The 12389-nt window shown below is 43.3% G+C and overlaps 1 protein-coding gene across 2 annotated transcripts in view; it reads right to left on the reverse strand.

Moving 5' to 3' along the window:
* Positions 1-6367, reverse strand: part of CASP8 (caspase 8) — a 116836-nt gene extending 110469 nt beyond the window's left edge. The window contains exon 1 of one of the 2 annotated variants that reach the window (XM_085649007.1): positions 6258-6367. The gene's annotated coding sequence lies outside the window, so the exon portion shown is untranslated. The remainder of the gene's footprint in view (positions 1-6257) is intronic. The other variant, XM_085649006.1, reaches the window with a different exon arrangement.
* Between the last annotated feature and the right edge of the window lie 6022 nt (positions 6368-12389).

The raw sequence follows: 12389 nt of genomic DNA on the forward strand, positions 1-12389 counted from the left end.
ATTCTTGGTGGCCTGCCTAGGTTCTGGAGCAGTTCCCAAAGCCTGGGGCCACCAGCTATTATCCCAAATTGTCTGGGCTCCTCCATAGAGTAGAATCTCTGATTTTCCGGCATTAAGTTTTAGACAGTGTCCTGACATCCATTTTGCTATTTCGGTAAGGCAATTCATTAGATTGTCCTTAGAGTCCCCTATATGCAGCTTATCAGACAAAGGGACTATCAATTGAGTGTCGTCTGCATAGGAGCATAGATCAAAGCCCCATTTCTTACTGATAGTTGCCAGGGAAGATGCGTATAGATTAAAAAGGGTAGGGCTCAGGGTGGCACCCTGTGGTACTCCGTAGTCAATATTCTTAGCCGTAGAGGAATAAGGACCCATCTGAATTGTCTGAGTTCTGTTTTTTAGAAATGAAGCGAACCATGCTAACGCATTTCGACATATTCCTTTTTCGTGTAAAATTCTCAATAATTTATCATGAGACACGGTGTCGAATGCTGCTGTGAGGTCCAAAAGGATCAGTGCCACCGTTTTTCCCTGATCAACTAAGGATCTGATATTATCTGATACGGCTAACAAAGTGGTCTCAGTACTATTATTAGCCCTGAATCCAGTTTGTGAGGGGTCAAGTAAATTGTTGGATTCAATAAAGGCCGTAAGTTGTCTATTGACCAGTTTCTCCAAAACCTTAGACAGGTATGGTAATTGCGAAATCGGTCTATAATTGGCTGGGTCATAGATTTCGAGACCAGGCTTTTTTAGGAGTGGGAAGACAACTGTCTTTTTCCAAATATCTGGAAAAGCAGCGTCTTCTAATGATTGATTGAGGGCATTAGTAACATAAGGACAGAGTGTTAGCACCAGCCGTGAGAAGATAAAATGTGGGCAGGGGTCCAATGGTGAACCTGCCTTAATTTCGGTCATAACTTTGGCCACTTGCTCCTCAGAGAAAGGGGTCAGCCTATCAAGATGACTGTTGGCTGCAGGATGAGGAGCTATTTTTCCCCAATCCTTGCCGTCATCCAAATCTGAGGATGCAAAAGTAGTATAGATTTTTGTCACTTTGTTAATGAAATAATTATTAAGGAGTTCGCAATTCTCAGGGGAGGGTGCCATGGCTTGTGAGAGCAGAGAAGGCTTACGGAGTTCTCGAATTATTTTATAAAGTTCTTTAGAAGAGCCACCGGTTTCTTCAATTCTTTTAGAGTAATACTCAATTTTGGCCTTTTTTAGAGCTCCATAGTAAGCTTTTTGTTTGGCTATATAGATGCATTGTATCACTAACACCTCCATTTCTCAAACATGGGGTCAGTGTATCTCCATCCTGACCCCTTATGTGGGCTTTCACACAGATTCTCAGCCCCGGGAACCATTCCCGATAGTTAAAATGGCAGCCACAACTTTCTATTCAGGTTGCGTCCAGCCAATCAGAGCATTCCTGTGGGTGCGTGCATTCGCGATTCATCGTGAAACCACTGCAAAATATCTGCTGCCAGAGATATCACTATAATTTTTAAATTACATTTCTCAAATATTACTACTGCCGATTCACACCAAATAGGCAAAAGGCCGTTCCTTGAATCAACATCTACCTTCCTGCAAAATTTGGTGTAAGTCCGTTCAGCGGTTCGGGCTGTAGAGGTGGATAAAGGTTCCGATTGAAATTAACATTACAAACGCAACCTTATTTCGCGCCCCAAGTTCTAGGTCCCCACTGCATGGATCACCCCCAAACTTTGCATAACAATAGTACCCATTATGGCACTTTTTTGGCAAAATGTCATGCAGGCTGGTCAAACGACACCAAAGTTATAGCCGTGTCAAAAAATGCTTTTACTATGGAAACTAGGTCCTAACTATAACTACCTACTGGCGACTGCCAATAGGTAATATATATATATATATATATATATATATATATATATATATATATATATATATATATATATATATATAAATATATAATATATATATATTAATTATATATATTAATTATATATATCTTCAAGGTAGGTAGATGTTCAATATTATGGTCTTCGATATTTTTTTCCATGATATTCCTGTTTAGCCTCAATATTTAGTAGTATAATCAACAGAAAAGTCATCTGGCCTGTTCAGACCAGAAATATCGGTCAAATCGGAAAAGTACCCCACATATAGAGTTGCTCAGAGATATATGGAAAACTAGATGGAATGAACTACTGACTGATGGCTCTGGCTCACCTAAAAGCTATTGTAAATGTTTGAATAGATAAGACTCTCAGTATGTAAAAATAAGTTAATGCAGCAAGGTACAGGATATATATATAATTTTTTTAAAGAGTGGCAGTGACTAACTGCAGTGTAGGTCTGCAGTAACGATCCCGTAACCTTGCTTTACAAAACTTGACTTGCTGTGGTCTGAAACCCTACCACCTGCCAGGTGCTACTTTGCTGGTTTTAACGTGAGCCATACATCTATTGTTGTGAGCTGAAGGACGGGACCCTGTTGACACCATTGTTGTGATGGAAGTGCTCCGGGTATCAAATTCACACGGTGTCATTTCTTGTGGAATTGTGACCCTTGTCCTTTTAAGGAGTCGCAGTGTCTGAAAAGTGCGAACGTGAATGCTGGGATGAGGCCTGTTGTCCAACGCAGGCCTCCATAGTTTGCAATGCGTCAAAAGCCAATTTCAGCACCGTTGCTATTAAGGAGGCGAGCATTCCCTCTGTGCTGCCTGGGACTGAAGATTCCCAGGCACCATACATTGTGAGTCTGGATGCAACACAATGCAAGAACTGTGCTGTGGCCAGACTCTCTGTGCATTAGGCCCTGAATGCTCTTTTTTATTTACATTGTTTTACCTTTTATCAAATGTTCAGTATATTCCAAAAAAGAGAGACAGTCTAGAAGTACCTGGTTGTTTTATTTGCGAGCAACTGGCAATATTTGTGTATCTATGGTAACCAACACTTCTTAAATAGTGTTCAGACTTTCAAGCGTTGCTTAATCTGTACAAAACATTTTATTCTGAAACAGGAAGTGGCAACTGCTTCGGCATGTTGAGGATTTTCTACAATTGCATAAGATCTAATCAAAGCCAGCATGGTCTACTTTCAATATGACTTCTGGAGAAGTTGGTTGGCCAAGCAGCCATGGTGTCACCCACGTGCTCACTCACACTGGTGTGGCCGGAGGTTCCTAGATCAGACCTCCTGTTTTTAAAGATGGTTTTGTTAGAGTTTCAAATTCCGCTCATTTAGTAGAAATAGCTGTCGCTCGATGGAACACTAAACAAACATCATATAGCAATGAGTCCGACGATTTACCGGTGCCCCACAATTTGTGATTTTGCATAGCAAGATATGCGGATCTTGGCTGGTACATTTGGTCCTAATGGCAACACAGCGATATGGTTGCTAGATGCATGTTTTAAGCATATTACTCAATTAGCTCCAAAGTGATGGCTGTGGAAAATGCCTGGAAAGAAGAACTGAAGAAAAATAAAAACATCATATAAACGATCACAAACCCAAACTTCCCGATTACTGCAACTGGTCTTGTAGAGTTATTCCCCAGTTCCCTGCCTTGGGGTCGTGTGGTAAGGGTCTTGCTGAATCGCTCCCTGACATCCTTTCACATAGGTTTGCATTTTGGTGACCCAGATACGCCGGGCAGGGGTACCTGTCTACCATAAGTGGTTCAGAGGAGGTGGTCAAACCCTTCAAGCTGTGGCGGTCAAGGGACTACTGTCGCAGGACAGTCAACTATCACACGTCACCTCTATTTTCCAGCGGCGGCTCCTCCGCTAAGGCGGAGGAGCATCACCCCACTGCTCTAAGAGCAATGCAAAGGAAAAATAAAATGATAATAACCGAACGTTATTATAATTTTATTTTTTGTCTGGCTGCAAGCTCCATGTTAGGGCGGGCGGGGCTGGGCCCCAATGACCTAGAGGGAGGAGGAGTGGCTGCTGCAACTTAAGTGCGCATCACGGCTTAGCCGGCCGTCTTGGGCTGGCCAAACCATCATGCGCACTTTGGATGTTCTCCACAAGATGTATTATACAGCCTGGGCGGTGAACAGGCACAGCCTCCCAGTCCCTGTCAGAGGGCCAAACCACAGCACTCAGACCAATCGTGACGCTGCTGTAAGGCAGCGTCGTGATTAGCTAGGGGAGTCTGGGTGCTTCCGGGATGCAGGTTACAGCAGGAACGGAGGAGAGGCGGCAGCTAGTGACCCACAGGTTGGTTAGTTCTTTTTTTCTAACTTCCCTGCACCCTCCACCGTCCCCTACCAGCCACCACTGCTATTTTCTCCAGGTGTGAATGCCACAATGCAAAACTTTCCCCTCTTCCGCCCCTGGTGGTGGAGGCTAATCACACTGTCACCTATGGATATACCCATCTCAAGGTATCTCACCACAAGTCATGAATTGAGGGCGTCATTGCTGCCTTCCAGGTCATTGTGATGCATCTTTTTTGTGGAATGAAAGCTAAGTCTATTAAGGCGTACACATGCTTCGACTTTTTGGTGAGGGCTATTACATCAAGGAGGCTTGGAGAGCACTGTAATTAAGGCTTCTTGCATAGAGGTGGGTAAGTACCCCAATCACTTAGATTCCTCACATACCTGTACCCATCTAGGGGCCAGCCTAGAGCTATATGTGGCATATAATTCTACCAGGACCCCATCTGGTCTCGGTGCCCTGGCACTGGCCAAATTCTGTAATGGACAATTAGATTTCGTGCAAATGTAAGGGTTCACTCAATTCTAGTCGCTGGATGTCATACACTCTTGGGAATGGAAGGGGTTTGAGATATTGGTGTACCCCAGAACACTGTGTCCTGTGGAGATTCATACAATGTTTTATAATAATTTCTAAACACTGTACTGAACCCCCTTTGCGTGTTAATTACCTCTCCAGTGACGTCCTGTATTGCCCCGCCACTGTTTTAGGGGTCTCTGCCTTAAGGAGCCAAGTTAATTCCGGGCCCGCTTTATCCCCATCAGTGTGATTTCTAGCAGTATGTTCCTTGCGATTCAAGTTACCCAGGTGTTCCAATAATGTTTGGTATTCTTCCCTGACCCATACCTGTTTATGTCTAGAGTGTACCTGTATGACAGAGTTAATCTCTAACGTGCGTATTCTCTCCTCTAGTGTCTCCAATCCTCAGAGTAGAGCTTGCTCACCCTGCGATTAGTATGTAAAAAGTGTCCCCTCACCACCACATTGAATCCATGATTTTAGTTCAAAAGGTCTATTATTAGCACAGTGTGCGTGTGATACTGCAAATAACGATATGGGTTTGTTTCTGTTACCACGGTGCCTCTGATCCCTTTTGTAGATGTTGTTCGTAATCCAAAGGCAATAACTCCACATCAACAAGGTATCGGATGGAGTTCTGCAGGGCTACAATAACCTGCCTTTCACATTCAGCGCTGGTGCATTGAACTGCGCTCACCTGTCGCCACCTGGAGGTGGGAAAGCAAACCTTGTAGAACTACTCCAAAGTCAAAGTTTATGCACACCTGCTCCCCTGATGTTTTCCCAAACAGGAAACTTTTTTTATTAAAAAAGCAACAGCAGTTCCTAGCGGAACACTAGCTGATTTGAGAGAAACTTTGCAGTTTGTAAATGCAGATGCAGGCATGTTCCTGTTCTGTTCCTTGATGGCCACTATCTACAGATTAGGTAAATTATTATTCATTAGGTACATCATTCTGAAACCCCCCTGCAAATAAGTCACATGGCAATAAGACAATAATCGGTGCAGTTTGCTACCTTTCTCTTTGCACACTGGGGAGTAAATGCGAAGAAATAGGTTTGACAATAATTTGTGTTGGTTGCTGCAGCCCCAAAAATGCTGAATGAGAGGATGCGCTGGGCACGAAAAATGAAAAACAACCGTTGGATCAGACTTCTCTGTTTGAAGAGGAGACCTTCAAAATATTTGGGATTCTAGCAGGATGAGAGCGTTGGAAATGGGAGAAGCGGAGGGGTTTATGCAGACTCAGCGAACTGTACGTTGACTACTTTGAACGTTATCAAGTTAAGAATTATTCCAAATGTTACTTGTTTCGCCGTTAGCTGAAGGGCTAAAGACACAGGTCTGTTTTATAAACGCGCAGACACCTGTAATTATCGTTTCGCCTCCTCTCTTGGTGGTTTTGCTGAACAAACAGGAAATATCACAAAATAGCAGCCACGAGGGGGCTCGAAAGAAGGCGACGTTCATGTGCTAGACATTGCTCCCTGCTCCTGGAAGGTTGCACTTACCTTGCGACGCACCCTTTTCTCCCAGGCGTCGCTGTGCACGTGTGCAGGACACGGGGCGCTCTCCCGGCTGTGTTATCTGGGTCTCATCCGCTCAGGGACGGAGAGATGACAGGAAGTTGTAAGTGCTGTTCACTGAGCACTTCCTGCTCACTACTGAAAGTGAGGGCATGCAGCTGCTTGCAGAGTTTCACAATGGTTTGTTTGAACTCAACTTTAAAGGTCAATAATAGACAGCTTTACAGGTGGCAAGGGGTAGCTTTATTGTCCTCACAGAAATCACATTCTTGGCCCCACCCTCGCACTCAACACACATCCCTAAACGTCATCATAATACATTGGTATTTCTTTAACTTTTCTCATCCCTTAAACAACAAGCATTTGCAATGCAATAGGTCTCGCATTTACGTGAGTTTGAGCTATTGGCATTGTAAATGACAATGTGTTTCATTTATGCTTATAAAATCAAAACATAAATAAAAGGCATTGTCATTTACAATGCCGATAGCTCAAACTCGCGTAAATGTGAGACCTGTTGCATTGCAAATGCTTGTTTTTAATGATGTGACTTGCACCTCTGAGGATGCAATCGTAAAGAAGCTTCTTTTAAACAGCATCCTTTGCTTCATACCTTACGGTAGCATGTTAGCCTGTTTTTTTTCTTATTAAATGTGTATTTGATATCAGAATATCCACATGTTTTCTGGCGTTCAAATTGCTGCAAACTGTTTAGAAATAATTAAAAACATATTTTGCTGGCATTTTATGGGCTAGCCGTGGAGCACTGCTGCTCACAGACGGGCATATCAGCAACAACCAGCGATAATTATTGCTCAGCGCTCTTAGCGTAAGAATAATTATCGCCGGGTAACGTGGATTTTTATCGCTGAGATAGCGAGCTATTAGCAACGCTTATCTCCTCAGCGATAAAAATCCTCACGCTAACTGCCTAACGTGAGATTATCGCTGGAAACCCAGCGATAATCTCACGAAGTGTGGCGTTAGCTTGTTGATAGGGACGCACAAACTTAGCCATGATATCCACCTTCAATAGGATTTCACGGCTAAGTCAGTCCTGAAGCAGGCGTAAGGAAAGTAGCGATAACAGGGGTCATCGCTACTTTTCCTGATGCTATACTTCAGAGCGTGGGGCTTGATGATAGTAGAAATGTCGCTTAGCGACATTTCTCCTGTCATGTTAGGTAAGGAACGCCCACTTTGCATCTCATTAGAGATGCAAAGCTGGGCGTTAGGAATCCCGACGCTAAAGCACGGTTTAACGCGTTAGCGTGGCCTTGCTAATTAGGCGATAAAATTATCGCCGCTTTTTGGCCAAAAACGGCCGCAAGAGCGGCGATAATTTTTTATCGCCAACTTGTAAAAATGCCCCAGGGTGATTTAACACAGCTTGCAGGGCAGTTGTACTTGCTTTTTGTCTCAAGGGCCACAAATAAACCAGGTTTTCAGGATAACCATAAATATGCTAATGAGCCATTTTTATGTAAATTGTAATAATTGTGTGCAAATTGGTTACATATATGCAGTATGGAAATTCTGACAATCTGACATGTCTGTGGCCTCAGAGGACAAGGGATGAGCTTTACGCTATTGGACATCTTTGGTGCAATCTATTTTGCAAGATGGACAATAAACATGGCTTGTCAGGATTTCGATTTTGATAAAGCAACGGGGCCACTGCTAAATTGATACAATACCCAAGCAGGGAATCAAATATTTGTGAAAAGGTGGGACACCGGGTACAGTGTCAAGATCAAAACTCGTTGCATATTGACTCCCAATTACATAAAATTACTTACAGTTAGATTACAAATTTACTTGCATATATCACTAAAACATATTATTGCAAATAACAGAGCAAACGAATTTGTATATTTATCATTTATCTCTTTAATTAATGCTATGTGTGAATATTTTTTTTGTTATTTTTGTTTTCTTGTTTTACAAAAAATATATTGTTCAATCAATTAATTTCTCTGTATAGACATATCATAATGCATCAATGAAGTATCTCTATATATACTGAATGATTCTTAAAAATTGCAAGTTGAATCTAGCTGCGACATGATTCGATATTCAAATTCAAGATTCAGTACATAATTATCATAACAGAATTATGTCAAACAATAAATATTTCCAAGAGACAATGTATATTTTTACTGTTCAAATTTTTACTCTATGAGCAGCGGCAATACATGGGCAGTAGGTAGACAACGCGTTTCGGCTAGGCCTTCATCAGGTGCCCGTTCAGGTTTGTACTCTATATACAAGAAATATAGTAAAGTAATTACAAAATGATAGATATATAAACATTTAAAAACCTATTTTAGAATTAGGGAGTCAATATAGCAATCCAAAATGGTTCACGACTATACAAATCTATATTATAATTAAACAAGAAAGATCCTAGTCTAGGGTCTCTAAATCAGACTGAGAAAAACACCTCTATAGTGATATCTTTTAGACAATTTTTTTTTTATATACAGTAAAATAAAGATGACTAGTTAGGCAAGTGAGGTCTATAGGTAACGTTAATTCAAAGGCCAATAGAATGTTACATGTGACCAAAATTTACATAATAAGTGCATACCTTTTGTTTTTTGAAAGAGTAAAACGATATCTGGATGCCTAGAGAATATCTGTATCAATCCTGTGTCAATGGTATCTGTGCCTGATGGAGTCATAAATACGTCACAATTATTATCGCAGATTTGGATCTGTGTCTAGTCTATCTAATCGACCATTTAATTATAAATCTGTAACATATACCTGTTGCAATTCTTTACTAAGGCCAGACACATAAACTCAAAAAGTATTCTTCTTCACTTCGTTCTTCTGGCATAATGATGATTTGTAGACAAGAAAGATACCAGGGTTAGAGTCAAGATTCTTAAGGGAATACGTTTTCAAACTATAGTATTTATATTCTAGCTGTATTCATTACAATATCGACACTAACAGTTCAATCTGATATCTTGCTTTTTTATATCTGTTCATGTTATCCAAATTGCTACTTTAGCTCAATATTTTTAAATTTGTAGTGTCGCAAATACTCACTTTCTTAAATCAGTTGAAATTCGACATGGTGTCTGATATTGTGAAACAGTCTCTCTTTGCCAAAAAAGGAATAGGATAATTTATATCTTTCTTCAAGGGGAACGATGGGTCAGAGTGCCTAGATATAACAGAAGATCTCAATCAGATATGGACATGACCGGAGTCATGTGTGTTCAATTAAAACACTAGATGCGGTCTACTAGATTATCTGATACTTGATTAATCAAAATACTGTGTGAAGGGTTTATATATTTATTTCTATTGCCGGGTACTTCACTATCTCAAACTTTGTCAGTTCGTCTTGCGTTTAGTTTATTAATGGTTTCACTCCTTAATTGACAAGATCCACCAATATATTTAAACAAACATACCTGAGTTAGAGTTGGTATTATGTTCTAACTAAAATGAATCTTTATCCTGTTTGCATGATCGTTTTTCTTCTCTGTACTCGAACCCAATCCATCAACCTAATTCATAGCAAAAATGTTTTCCTATTAGTTGAAAAGTCAGTCTATATCTGTTTATATACACAAATTGATCTACCTGTAGATAAACCTACAAGGTTTGTAGTTTTTACAAATTATATATTATTTAGATTTATTTCGGCGAAAAAGGTGAAGGATAACTTCCCCATATAATTTCTAAAGTATCCCTCTTCATGATATAGGTAAGGGTATAAAGTTAAGTACTGGCCTAATCCATGATTGGTATTATCTAATTTAGTCTTGCTTCAAATTAGAGGCTCCTTAGATTCGAACAACTTGATGTATATCATCACAAATCGCTGCTGACTCTCTCTCTATATCACATGTGGGCTTATATCTATCTAGAATCTGGCTGCGATGATATAACAGATCCATCTGAATCCCCCTTAACCAACTAACCTCTTCCTTTCTGTAGTCCGCGTCCTCGTGTGGTTCTGTGGCTACCCGATTCACGGTTATTTAGATCTATTTGAACACGCCGAGTTTGCGTACGTGTGCTCGGCGTCCTCATTCAGTGCCATAGATATGGGACTATGGTGGAGTCGAACTGGATTAGTTAAACTCGCGCCATGTTGGACTGGTTAAACTGTGTCTATCTGCGAGTGATCTATCAAAATATGCCATATTAAGTTACTGAGTAGTAAAATACGGTTAACACTTAGTGTTTAACTTTCACCACGAGCTTCATTTGGGGGTCGGGAAGGCGACGAGTGGCGCTGACCACCTTGCGGCGACCGCGGGCGGAGGGAGGCTTGGCGGCTCCGGACTTCGAATGGTATTATCTGGCGGCCCAGCTCCAGTGGCTCACACAGGCGGTGGCCAGGGAGTACAGGGGCCCGGACGGTCCCCAGGGCAGGCTAATCCCGCGCTACGTGCTGGCCTTTATAGTCCTTCACCAGAGGCTGGACCTCGCCCAGCTCACCATGGAGGAATGTACCCTCCGGTTATGTTGGAATAGATGCCAGAGAAAGGCCGCCATAGTTCACCCCTATGCCCCTGAGATCCCTCTGGGGATGTGCACGGCGCTCCCGCATGGAGGAGACTGGTCGGGGTTGGCGGTCTGGGAGGAAATGGGGGTCCAGATGGTAGGGGATCTATTTTGTGAGGGAGTACTGCTGCCTTTCCAAGACCTGCAGGACTCTTATGGGCTTCCGCGGGGAGACTTCCTGCTCCATGCGGCCTTGGTGGCAAGCCTTCAGAGGCATTGGAATGTGGGGCTGTCGGAGCCCCCGACTGCCACGGGTTGCCAATATGTGGTGATGGCGGCGGGGACGGCCAAGGCCATTACATGCCTTTATCGTAGGCTGTCAACGGAGAGCCTCCCCCCATTGGGCGCCTTGAGGGGAAAGTGGGAGGCGGACCTGGGGAAGGAGATCCCTGAATCCACGTGGTCCACGCTGGTGCGGAGGGCATGGAAGGGGACAAGGAATGCCAGGTTCCAGCTTGTCCAGTTTTTTACACTACACAGAGCGTACCTGACGCCGGCAAAGGTTTTACAATATTTCGGGGGAGCGCACTCTCAGTGTCCGCGGTGCGGGGCGGACGGAGCAGACTTTCGCCACATGTTTTGGGCCTGTAGGCAGTTGGGGGACTACTGGGAAGCGGTGGTGGAGTGCCTGAACCAGGTTACGGATCGCTCCATTGGTCCGGAGATGGGCACCTGCTTGCTGCTTTGGTTCCCCCACACCCGTCGCACGAAGGTCACGAGCAAATTCTATGATCTAGGGCTGATATTGGCCAAGAGGGAATTGACGCTGCACTGGAAATCCCGGGGGGGACCCAGTTTCCTGCGCTGGAGATCAGCCCTAGAGCGTTGGGCGGGGGCCGAGGGCACGCTCCGGGTGCAACTGGCCCACCGGCGAGATGATGAAAAAGCGCTAGCGACAGCCCGGGCGTGGGAAGCGTTGGTGGTAGAACTCCAGGGGCTGATGTCCGAACCGGGGGAGGGAGGGAGCGGGCCTGATGAGGAAGTGGTAGTGGGGAGTGGGGAGTAGTGGAGGCGACTGGCGGGCCCTGACCGACTGCACTCTGGATAGGGTTGGGGGGGAAGGCATTGTGGCTGCAGGGAGAGGTGGGGCTCCTGTATTGCATTGATTGAGGGGAGGGGAAACATCGAGCGTGGGACCGGGGTAGCAGACGGGGGCACACTGACAGAGGGTGGGGGGCGGGGGGGGAGGGGCCGGGTGGGACAGCTGAATGGAAATGCTGGTATATGTGGGGTGTTTCCTGACTGGGCGGGGATTGAGAGCTGATTGTTGTATTGCTGTGTATGAAAACAATAAAAAATGTTTCAACAAAAAAAAAACACTTAGTGTTTAACTTATAAGTTTGACGTGTATATCAACCTAATTTCCATGTCAACAGGTGTATGAATAATTTATTTCCTTCTCAATGAAGAGGCCTGAATTATTATCCTTCGATCCCACAATTATAAGCTTAGATGATCATAATATTTAGAATCCTATGCCTAAATCTCGAATATTGAAGCCCTTATACAAATAACCAAAAATTCTGTTACTAGTAATGTTTGTGTTAGTTGTACCTAGAGTTACTTGGGTATAATTTTGAATTCATT

The sequence above is a fragment of the Triturus cristatus genome, chromosome 3_2 (genome assembly GCF_964204655.1).
Source record: "Triturus cristatus chromosome 3_2, aTriCri1.1, whole genome shotgun sequence".
NCBI classification, from domain to species: Eukaryota; Metazoa; Chordata; class Amphibia; order Caudata; family Salamandridae; genus Triturus; species Triturus cristatus.